This window comes from Molothrus aeneus, chromosome 9, assembly GCF_037042795.1.
Source record: "Molothrus aeneus isolate 106 chromosome 9, BPBGC_Maene_1.0, whole genome shotgun sequence".
Taxonomy (NCBI): Eukaryota; Metazoa; Chordata; class Aves; order Passeriformes; family Icteridae; genus Molothrus; species Molothrus aeneus.
The window spans coordinates 31291995-31304303 of record NC_089654.1 but is presented as its reverse complement, the minus strand read 5'-3'; the positions used below and the strand labels follow the sequence as shown (position 1 = coordinate 31304303).

Here is a 12309-nt window from a genome sequence, read left to right as displayed (position 1 = left end):
GCTGCCCCAGGTGGCCACAACTAGTCATGGACTGCCTGAGTCACTTTTTGGGCTGATATGTGTGTAGGTATAAATCTTATAGAGAGATAAAATATAGAAAGGGGCCTCCAGGAGAGCTAGGGAGGGCCTTTGTCAGGGGACAGGATGGAGGGTGAGGGTTTTCACCTGCCAGAGGACAGGGCTAGATGGGATTTTGGGAAGAAAATTCCTCCTTGTGAGGGTGGTGAGAACCTGGCACCGGTTGTCCAGAGAAGCTGCAGCTGCTCCATCCCTGGAAGTGTCCAAGGCCAGGTTGGACAGGGCTTGGAGCAACCTGGGATAGTGGGAGATGTCCCTGCCCATGGCAGGGGGTGGATCAAGATGACCTTTGAAGTCCCTTCCAACCCAAACCAGCCTGGGATTCTAAAAGTGGGGGAGGTTTGGGGTAGGTGACCTTGGCTGACCCCAGGTGCCCCCCCAGGCTGTTCCATCACTCACGCTTCAGGAAGAGACAGCAAGAGAAAACCTGATGAAAAAGCTCCTGGGGGAGATGGGTTGGGGTGTGTGAGTCTCTCAAGAACTGCTCCAGCCCTTTCCAGTCCCTCAGGTGGAGGCACTTGGGACATGATTCCTACCCAATAGGTGCCCCAATGAGGGAGAAGACTGGTTCAGCCTTCTTGATCCAGCCTGTCCTGATCCCTCTGCAGAGCCTTTCTGCCCTCCAGCAGATCCACACTCCCACACAAGTTGGTGTCATTTGTGAACTTAGTTTGACTTCCACTTGATCCCCTCATCCAGATCACCGGTAAAGATGTTGAACAGGACTGGACCCAGCACTGACTCCTGGGGTCACCTACAAGTAATTGGGTGTTATGAATAGAGTGGGAGCTTCAGACAAGCCCTGTCTTAGGCTAAGATTTTGGGTACAGCTTGAATTAGGTGGCCTGCACCTAAACCACTCTGGCTCGCAAGTTGTAAGAGTGACAGATCAGGTCTATTATGAAATTAGTTATTTATTGAATAGACAGGAGATACTAGACAAAAGGTCTTGAACGGAGTTACTTACTACACAGTATGAAACAAAAGAACTACTAGAAGATTACATAAAACACTGCCCAACATTAAGGTACCTATAATCAAAGCTAGGAAAGAAATAGTATAGATTAGGAGTCAATGTAACTTACCACCAAACTGGCAAGAGTGTGCACAGAGTCCTTTCACTCAACCCTTGAGAGAGGAACTACAAAACCAGCATCCCATATTTGGGGGAAAAGCCCTACACATTTCCAGGGAATGTGCAGAAGACTTCTAGTTTGGTGTAGCTTTAATAGTTTGTGAAGTGAAGTGTCTGTCAGAAATTCCAGCTTATCTTTTCACAATCTTGCTTCCACAGCAAGCTGTTTATTGTCAGCTACAAGTGTCACTTACATGATACCCAAATAACCATGAGACAAGCAGTCTTTAGTGATTTATTTCACCAATTAGCAAGCTCTTGTGGCAGGGAACATGTCCTGCTACACTGGTACCCCAGCTGGGTACAATTGCCCACCACTCTCTGGGCTTGGGCATCAGCCAGTTTTTCATCCAGCAAACAGTTCCCCTGTCCAATCCATGAGCAGCCAGTTTCTCCAGTGTCAAAGGCTTTACTGATATCTATAAATATACATCCACCGCCCTTCCCTCATCTACTGAGTGGGTCATTCTCTCATCGCCTGCAGACCCTTGGCCTGGGCGGGAACAACCTGCGGCACTCGGCAGCCGTGGCATTCCAGGGCCTCCCGCAGCTTTGCCAGCTTTCCCTGGCCCACAGCCGGCTGCTGGAGGTGAGCCTGGCCGCATTCCAGCCGGTGCAGGTGACCCTGGGCGTGCTGGAGCTGCTGCCAATGTGCTGCGCTGCCTGAGCCCACACCTGCGTCAGCTGCCGCCTTTCCGCTCCCTGCACAACCTCTGTGAGCTGAAGCTGCAGGCGCAGCAGCCACAGGGGATGCGTGTGGTCCCACAACGCTTCTTCCAGGGCCTCAGTGCCTTGCGCTCGCTCTGCCTGTCACAGAACTCGCTGTCGGCCATCCCTGCCAATGCCTTCGATGACCTGGCACAGCTGCAGTGTTGCAGCTTGAATAGCTGCTAGTAAAGTCCAGGATAAAGAAGCAAAAAGGGCCTTTGCATGGTATCCACAGATGTTTAATTCAGCCACGTGGTAACATGTTTGAGTCCCAGGTACACACACTTGGAGGGTCCAGGTTTCTCTCTCCCTGGGGCCCAGGGTCATCCTGGTCTTGGGGCAGTACAAAGATAAGGGCTAATCAGGGAATAGGGAGGGAGTGGCTCAGGGACACAGGAACAGACATAGGAACAGGGGAAGGGGCCAATAGGGTCTTATTGGCTTTTTGAGGGAAGATCCTTGTGTTTCCCCAACCCAGGGGATGCCCCCCAGGGTCTCCACTCTGCAGTATCTGATGCTGGCTGGCAGCAACAGCGGGATGGGCCACTGCCTGCCAGCATCTTCAAGAACCTGAGCCAACTGCGCAGCCTGAACCTGGAAAGTGCAGGACTGCACAGCCTTGGCCCTGAGGTCTTCCACAACCTAGCACAACTGAAGGAGCTGCGCCTGGCCAAGAACGAGCTGCGTACATTGGATGTGACTCTGGCCATGGATTTGCTGCTTTTAAATGTTTTACTTTCCATAAGTTGTCTGGGCTGTGTTACGCAAGAGGTCAGTGTTTCACCTTTTATAAATAGATTATGATGATGCTACTTATTAATCTCCCTTGCAGCACATCTGCAAGGCAGATACTTTGCTCTCAAGACTTTAACTTGTGCAAAATTTACCCTTCCCTTGCTCATAATTTTCCTTTGCTGGGCTATTCCCAGTGAACATCACCAAATCCCACAAGACCAGTCTTTACTGCACCAAAATAAAATTAACTGTGAATGTTATTTTTCTCAAGGATTTTAAGGTTTATAAATCACCTGTTCTGAAGTGATATCAGGTGTAGCAGGCAAGACCTAAAGGGTTTAGAGATAAAAGCATCATTTTTCATATGTTTTAATGAAAAATAAAATATGTTCACTCAGACATGGCAGGCTCTCCCTGCTGCTGCAGGGTTTGGGGAGGGAATTTGGGGACATCCAGCAGGACCTGACACCTAATTTCTCCTTCAGTGAGGATTCTAAAATGGCAAAGTATCTGGAAACTTTAGAAGCTGAGAAAAACTACCCAAATAGTGGTTGCTGAGGCTCTTGCCTGTGTTTTGGGAGGGACCTTGGGGACATGTGCGTACACGAAGGGGAGACATGGGGACACGGGGTGGCAATGAGGGTACTGTGTCCATGGGGAGGGGCAGTGTTAGAAATGATGCAACTCCTAAAATTTTTAACTAACTTTAGTCAGGGGTTTTGTTCACCTTTGCCTAGAGGCAAGGGAATGGATTGTTCCCCGGGCAAGGCCTGACTAGCTTGACATCTCAATAGACCGGGTGTTGCCAGAGGATGCTCAAGAGAGAAGTGACCATCAACACCCGAACTTCCTTCCTGGTGAGTCAGAGACACTTGGTCTGAGAAAAGATCAATAAGAGAATGAAGAATGAGGACCTAATTAGCATTGAAGGCAAAGGGATCAATAACCAATAGGAAACCAGATACAAAGAATGGTGTAACTTGTGGCCAATGAATGTTGAACCAATGAATTTTTCTGGGGTTTGACTATGTAAGTATGTGAAAAATCTAGTAAAGAACCATATGTGATGGAATGGTTTTCTCTCCACAACACAGGCAATATGTGGATGAAATTATCTCTGTTGCACATTCTGGCCAGAACAACAACCTGGCCAGAATAAAGTAATGCCTTAAGTCTCTTAAAGTAGAAACATTGTTGTTCTTTTAAAGTAGAAACATTGTTTTTCCCATGGTTACAGTGACAGCAGGACAGTGCCTCAATGTCCCTCCATATCCCCTCACATCACATGTGTGTCCTTTTCTCCCAGATTGATTTTATGGACAGCTGCAACCCTCAACTGATGCCCACTGGCCACAGGGAGGCACTAGGAGCTACTGGGAGAATGCTGTGAGCAACTGGGATCACAACTGGGGTAACTAGGATCATACAGGGAACAACTGGATGTCACATTCACATTTTCTGAAAAATCCCTTTGCCCAGGATTTTTCTCCTGGGAAGCTGAGAAGCCTCAGAGAAAAATGGAAACAATAATTATCTCATTTGCTTCTCCTCTGTTTTGCTCATGCAGAATGTATTTGGAGATTGTTTATCCAGCAGATGATTGTTCCATTGGTTTCTGGTGTGAGTGTTTTGATTCAATGGCCAATCAGTGCCAAGCTGTGTCGAGACTCTGGAGAGAGTCACAAGTTTTCATTATTATCTTTTTAGCCTTCTCTAAGTATCCTTTCTGTATTCTTTAGTATAGTATAGTATAGCATTCTTTAATATAATATAGTATCATAAAATAATAAATTAGCCTTCTGAGAACATGGAGTCATCCTTCCTGCCACAGGGACCCTGCAAATACAGTAACAGGAACCATGCTGGAGAGTGACAGGGAGAAATGGGAATCATACTGGGGATTAAATAGGAGCAAATGGGACCATGCTGGGATCATAGTGTGTTGGAAAGGATTAAAGTTTGACAAGAAAGTCTCACAGATATGTATGTTTAGCAGAAAGATTTTCTAATGTAGAATCTGAAGAAGGAATAGAGATGAAAGCAAGTTTTAAGATAGAAGTAAAGAATTGCTGAGCCAGTCTTACTGGATAATCAAGGAGGCAAAGGGTTAGTTAGAAGGGTTTTTTTTATGACTTAGAGCAAAGAATAAACCCACTTCAAACAAGAAGATGTTTTTACTAAGCAGAAAGATAGCACAGGCAAAGGGGCGTGCCAATGTTGCAAGTAGAGAAAAGGTCTCAGAATTTTCCACTGCAAGAAAACTGAGAAACTTCTAGCTTAAATTGTAATGTACTAACTTTTAGTGATTGGAGAATAGTAACATGAATATGGTAATTATAGCAGTTATGACAGGCTATAGATAAAAGTTAAGGTATATATTGGTTCTACTGTATTAAGATGCTCAGCAAAGAAAAGTATAGAATGCATTTGTAACCAAAACTAAGGGTCTCCAGGCCTGCCTGCAGCTGGAGCTGTAGGCACAGGCTCTGTCGCCAACGACCCTGGCTTGCTGTAAGGTCTTGGATGTAATAAACTGCATTTTGGAGAACTGCCTGGAGTTTTGCATTCCTCATTTTGGCTCTTACAATAGTGGGAGTGACTAGGATCATACAGGGAATGACTGGAACTGTACTGTAGGTGACTGGGAGCCACTGAGACCAGGGCCAGAAGGATCCAGCAAACTCCAGGCCTTGGTGCTGGAACAGCCCTGGAACAGATTCCCTGGAGGAACCCACATCACGGACAGGAAAACCAGGGCATTGGGAACAGCCAGGGCTTGGAAAAGGCCAGTACTGCCTGACTCACCTGATCTCCTGCTTGCCCAGGTGGCCCCGGTGGGTGTTAGACATGTGTGGGTGTGTCTGCCTGCAGCTCAGCAAAGCCTTTGGCACTGCCTCCATCTCCCTGCCTCTCTCTACAGGAGCACCTGTAGCTTGTGGCTGGGACAGGTGCCTCTCACTGGGAACACCTGGCTGGTTGCCAGGCCAAGGAGGAGTGGGAATGGGGCCACAGCCAGCTGGGGCTGGGCACTGCTGGGGTTCCCCAGTCTCAGGGTCTCTAGTTGGTCAGAGTGACCCCAAGAAATGTTAGAAAATCTCTTTTCCCAGACCAGCGGTTAAAGAAGGAGTCAGCTCTTCAGTTCTTGGTCTCAAGGTTGTTTATTGTATCTTATCTATAAAATTTTTCCTCCTGTCCAGCCGAGGTCCACTCAGCAAGACAGTCCAAGGCACTCTGTCCCTGGGGCAGTATTATGTCTTTATAATAAAAACTACATGTACAATATTTACAATTACTTTCCAATACCTATCACCTATGTTACACAGTGAGCTTCTACTCTAAACCAATCTAAAAGTGCCAACATCACAGCAGAAGATAGAGGCCAAGAAGAAGGAGAAAGGCTGGACACACCCAGATTCCTCCATCTTGCCCCCTGAACCCCCATTCTAAAAACCCCAAAAATCTATTTTTTACCCCATGATTAATTCAATATCATTCTACTTAAACTGTCATGGCTTGCAGATCTTCATAAAGGTTGGTAACTTGCTCCATGGGTCATAAGCAAAACCGCAGGCATCTCTGGCTCCGTGCCAGGGTCTCTGAGCCCCCTGGCAGGGGTCTTGGCTGTCCAGGACAGCCAGAGGGATGTCCTGAGTTCCGACACCCCAGGGTGCAGTGTTGGGGCCGGTCCTGTTCAACATCTGGCCTGGGTGGACAACTAGGGACAATTGAGAGGCTTGATGGGGTCAAATAAGGAGTGTGGTGGCCCACTGGAAAAACTGGGGGTTAACTGGATGGTCTGTGAGGCAATGCCCTCAAGAGACCCCAAAGCCCACCTGGGCCACCATGGGTTCACTAACACCCCAATCTGCTTCTCCCAATGGATTTTATGGACAGTTATAATCCTTGACTGACCCCCACTGGGCACTGGGAGGCACAGGGAGCTACTGGGACCATGTTGGGAGTCAACTGAAGACACACTGGGAGCAAATGAAAGATGCTGGAACCATGTTGGGGGTACTGGGTCCACAACTGGGGCAATGTGAAAGACGGTCTGAAGTTCCCCTCATTTGCCTCACGACCATTGCAAGGACAGAGACCGGGATCCTGAGGACCCTGATCAGAATTCTGGCCTGCTTGAGGTAGATGCATGCCAAGATCCTGAGGCCCCTGTGCAGAGTTCTGGCCTGCCAAGTGATTGTTTGCAGGTGTATTTGCTGCCATGGTACACTGCTTATAGCAGGGCCTGGCTAAGGGGGCAACGTGCCCTATATGCTTACACCTGCTTTGTGGCAATAGCCCAAGAATTTTCCCACCTCTTGGCCAGATGAACTTGCTGGGGCAACTTTGGTGGTCCCCCCACGGAAAATCCTTCATCTGCTTCACTACCAGCATGACGAACGAAGATTGAAGCCGCCTCCCAAGGACTCAAGACTGAGACCCCTACAATTCTGACACAGGGGTGCTGACCAGACTGAAGTGAGCCAAGTGTTGCCTGCAGATGTGTTCACTGGACCAAGAAAACAATGGGTCCCGCTCACTGCTGAGAACATGGACTATCTGTCCCTGTTCCCCTCCTCAATACCCTTATTCTTCATTGTATCTGTTCCCCCTCAGCAATTTCAAGAGACTTATTCTTTATTACCTGCTCCCCCCTCATGCAAAGGACTATAATAGACCCCTGAGTTAACCAGGACTTTGAGATCTCCCCAACATGACTAGGCAAACTCCATTGACTGGACCATGAGGATTTTGTCTCTACTTTTGGTAGCTATACTCCCTCTCTCTCTCTCTTTCTCTATTCTTTTCATTTTTCCTAATTCCTTTAACGCATTTGCTGTGGTCATTCAATAAAAGGTGCATTTGTTTTGATTGATACTGCAATCCCCTTTCCGTGTTGTGTTTTGCACTCTGAGATCAGCTAATGAACCATCACGACCCCCATTCATATTGAGTGGATTGTGCCAGGCAACTAGGATCATACAGGAGGGGACTACTGGAACCATGCTGGGTTCGTACTGGGAGCATCTGGAACCACATTGGGGGCAAGTGGTATCATATTGGCAGTGACTAGGATCAAAGTGGGATCATTCTAGTTGCGACAGAAATTGATTGGGACCATTGGGGGTATGACAGGGATCATACTGGGAGTCGTTGTGATCATACTGGACTCACACTGGGAGTGACTGGAAAGCACTAGAATCATATTGCAGGGGACTGGAATCATACTGGGATCATTCTGGGAGTAACTGAAACCATGCAGATGACCGGGAGCAATGGCAACCACACTGGGAATGACTCGGATCACACTAGGATGATTACAGAGCCCATACTGGGACTGCAGTGGGATGATAAATGAGACTACCCTGGGAGCACCAAGGTGCAGGGTGCCCGGGGCTGGGTGTGGCACCATCAACTCATAGTCTGGCGGCACAGAGTGATCGCGCACCCCAATTGGCATGAAGAGGAAAGTGACATCATGAGCAGTGCAGTGCGGCAGGATATTGGAATGGAGCAGCATGTCAGATCCCAGGTGTGACGTCACTGTCAGGGAGTGGGAGAGGGAGCTTGGGGGTACCCGGAAGTGGCGTGGGGGGCCCTGGACACCTTAGTCCACCCTGACTCCCCCTTCCCCAGCCACCGGGTCCCCTCCTGGACTCGGCCTGACCCTGCAGTGGGCACGGCCATGTTATAAGTAGAAAAAGCTGCTAATTTTTTTTAAAAGGTTGCAGAGTGAACAGGTTGGACCAGTTGCTGCCAGGGTGGAGTTCTAACTGTTATCGTAATCACCAGTTGTTTTTGTTAACTACTCCTTTTGTCAGTACCACCCTGCCTGCTCCCAGATGGATGACCCTTCTCAGACAGTGAAAGGAGGGGACATCGGGGAGGGAGGGACATCGGAGGGCATGCAAATAACCTTGGAGCCAGCATGCCACGGGAAAGCCACCCCACCAAACTTACCAAAAGACGCCAAAAACAACGAGCCAACACAGAGTTAAGAGATCAAAGTGATTTTTGGACGTGAGGATCAAAGCCCAGAGCCTGCAGAGATGCTGAGACCCTTTTTTGCCCCTCACCCTAGCCAAGTAAGGACCTCGGCTAGAGACAGAACCCTGGAAGTCAAACCGAAAAAGCGAACAAAGGATCTTTCCCAATGATCACATGAGGATGGAATGCCCAGCTCTGTTCACAGACCAATGGACAAAGCTGCACTCCTCCTCCGAGTCACCACTGGGAGCAGCGGCGGCGTGAGGGCAGACCCATCGAATCTCCCCCCAAAGCTGGTCACTTTTACTAAAGGCATTAAAAAGGAGAAAAGTCTCCTGCCTGTGTTTATTTCAGGCCACACCATGCCCTGCCCCAAACACACCCCCCAACAGCATGGCAGTCCCCCAGTACCCCGATCGCCCCAGCTGGGGGCATGCAGTGAGTGAGGGACCCCCTATGGACCTCCCACATCGAGCCCCCTTATAGGCCCCCCTCTAGTGCACTCCTATGGACTCCCTCTAATGTGGTCCTCCAACCCCAGCCTGTGCCCTACATACCCTATATGTTTCCATCACCTATAGTCACTCCCTCTCCCTTTAGTGCCCTATACCCTGCTCCTCATAGCCCCCCATATGCCCCCGTCCCCTGTAACTCCCCTATATCGGCGATAACTGTAGCTCCCTATAGATCCCTCATATCCGCAATGTCCCCCTAGACCTTACAGATCCCTTATAACCCCCACAGCTTCTCTCTGTCCCCCTGGCCCCTTTAAGACCTGGTCTGCACCAGCGTCCCTGTGGGTCTCCCCTGATCTGGTCCAAGGGATCCATTTTTATACAGTCTTTCAGGCTTTGCAAGGGGGTCTTCTTTAGCATATCATTGGGTTTTCTGGAGCTGGTGGATAATCAATGGAATCCTGTCAGGAAAAAACTTTCGGCGGTGTGGGGGAGGGGAGCGGAACTTCTGATGATGCTTATTAATATGCCTCCTGCTGGGGTCTGGTCAGACAAAGAAATCTTTTGGAATACACGTTGGAATACACGTCTTCTGGAGGCAGTGTCTTTCTGGTATTTGAATTTCTGCCACTTAGTTTGTAGTTGCTGGTGATGCTTATCTGAAGTGTCTCCAGCTGGGGTCTTGTCAGACAAGGAATCCTTTGGAATATACATCTCTGGCAACCATGTCTTCCAGGTGTTTTAGCTGGCTTGTTGCCCAACATTGCTTTTAGTACCCACTAAGCTGTGGTTTTAATTTCACTTAGCATGAATTATTTTATAAACTATACTACATATCACAGGACACAGGCAGCAGAGGCCGTCATGGTGCAGCTGCTGGAAGACATGTACCTGTGCTCACTGCATGCCCGCCGAGTCACCCTGATCCCCCAGGATGTGCAGCTGGCCTGGTGCCTGCAGGGACCCGAGGGGGGCATCTGAATGGGGACCCCCTGGGGGTCTTTCCTTACAATTTCACACCCCTAATCTCACTGGGACCTCCTATGGGACCATCATGCTGAGACCCCCACCCCCCCATGGGGTCACCCAAGCCCCCCATAGACTCCCCCACCTCAGGATCCCCAACAACCCCTTCAGGAACCCATCCCGAGGTGGAGGTCCCCTTCCTTAGTCCAGCACCCCTCAGATTATTGAGGGCCCCTACCTATGATCCCCTTGGAACCCCCCTACCAGCATGCCAGTCCCAGAGAAACCTACCCAGGACCTCCACCCTGCTGGAGACCCTCCCAGTTCTGCTGCACCCCAATAAATGTTTGTGACCCCTAGGTGCTGATGCTGGGGAGCTTGGAGGGGATTTGGGGGTGAGGCACCACAGGGGGGACCTCTGGAAGGGAGAACCCACAGAGAGGGGGGCTCTGAGAGTATTTTGGGTGAGGGTACATGGGATGGGGGCCAGGAAGGTCTTGGGGCCTAAGGGGTTCCATGCGTAGTGGTGGTGGGGGGTCGCCTAGGGGATGGAGCTTAGGGGATTCACTTTTTGAATGGAGGTCAGGGCTTTGGGGGCCATGCTTAGAGGTGGCTTGAATGTGGGTAGGGTTGCCTGTGGGGGGCGGGGCTTAGTAACCCATGAGGGCGGGGCTCTGGAGAGCTCCCATCCATGGGTGGAGTTCTTGGGGGCGGGGCTTGGGGGCAGCGACACTTGGGAGGTGGAGCTGCTGGGGTTGCTGCTGCCCCTGAGGGTGCTGCTGAGCAGGGAGGGGCTTGGGGCCCGCGGGGATGCTGCACCAGCCACAGCCTGCTCCTGAGGGCGTGCCTGCTCCTGAGGGCGTGGGAGGGACCCTAGAATGGACCCGCCCAACCCCAACCTTGCCCTGGGACCCCAACCCCCCCCTTCCTCATGCCTTGGAGACCCTCCTGAGCCTCAGAACTCAAAACCTCTCCTGGGACCCCAAATCCTCTTAAACCTGCCCATCTCTGCCATCCTTGGGGTATCCTCTGAGCCCCCCAAACCTCAAGGACCCCAAATATTCCCCTTAAAATCCCAGCCCAGCCCCAAACCTGGTTTGGGATACCTCCAGTTTTGGGTCCCCTCAACCCTTTTTTTTCCCTAGACAGGCTGGTGCTGAGCTTGGTGGGGAATTTTTTTGTTACTGAACTTTCAAAGAAAGTTAACAACTCAAATTGTGGACAGGACAGAAAATTGCTTTGACGTCTCTAATGACCCTATAAGCAGCAGTACATCTGATGATGAGAAAATCACATTACAACCCCAAATTAAAGATGAAACCTTCTATGATAGTCAGGGTCTGCTCACTGTTACTAAAACAGTGTGGTACACAGCAGCCAAGATAGCAAAGTTCCAGGAAAAGTATAGCAGACTTACGTACTTATTGGAAACTGGATATGTTTGGAGAGTGCCTCTGGCAGAGGGTGATTGAATCATTTGTCTGAGGCGCTCAAGGCTTCTGGAAGCCAGAAGTGTTTTTAATGGTGGATGACCAGAGAAAACTGTGGCCTTTAACTCAGAGTGCTGGAGCAGGTGGTTGAATCCATTAGAGAGGAGTGATTTGCTTAGGATCGAGACCCCAAGCATAGATCATTGGACAGAGGGTGTACAGAAGGCGACATTTTTGCAACTGATGAATGACAGATGTTCCAGGACAGCTCTCACCTACATCACTGGTTATCCAAGTATATGGCTGACATGGTTAGAGTTTTGCTGGACATGATAAAACACTGCAGCAGAATTTCAGGATTACTTGAAGCAAATGTTAACCCCACAGAGAGGAAGACAAGGGAAAAGATCCTTAATGTTGGGAGAGAGATCTTCAAGGCTAATTAGCTATGGCAGAAGGATTGGTTTCACTTAATAATTAGTAAATAGAACAACAATCAAGAGATTGGAATTGCACCAAGGAAGCAGACTGCCCAAAAGGGAGCAGCAGGGTCCCAGTGCATGATGGAACGCAGTATGAGCGAAAGGCTTGCAGAAAGGAATTTCTTGGTAAGTGATAAATTATCCACTGCTGTTCTGGAGAATGTAGTGCCTGGAATGGAGTGCCTGGGGAAAAAGGAAAGTTGCGCTCCCTTGCCACAAGCAGGATAAAGATGTTGATGTGGGAGTTGGAACTCCTGAGAGACTTATCATTACTATGGCCCCACAGGCAAATGTTGTTAAATTGGAGTCTTAGAAACAACTTTTGCCATCCTCAG

General features: G+C 49.4%; 1 long non-coding RNA gene across 1 annotated transcript; it reads left to right on the top strand.

The window, feature by feature from the left end:
* Positions 1-3330: 3330 nt before the first annotated feature.
* Positions 3331-5204, top strand: LOC136560357 (uncharacterized). Its single transcript, XR_010784133.1, has 2 exons — positions 3331-3513; positions 3963-5204. It is a non-coding gene; the product is annotated as an uncharacterized lncRNA (long non-coding RNA).
* The last annotated feature ends 7105 nt before the right edge of the window (positions 5205-12309 follow it).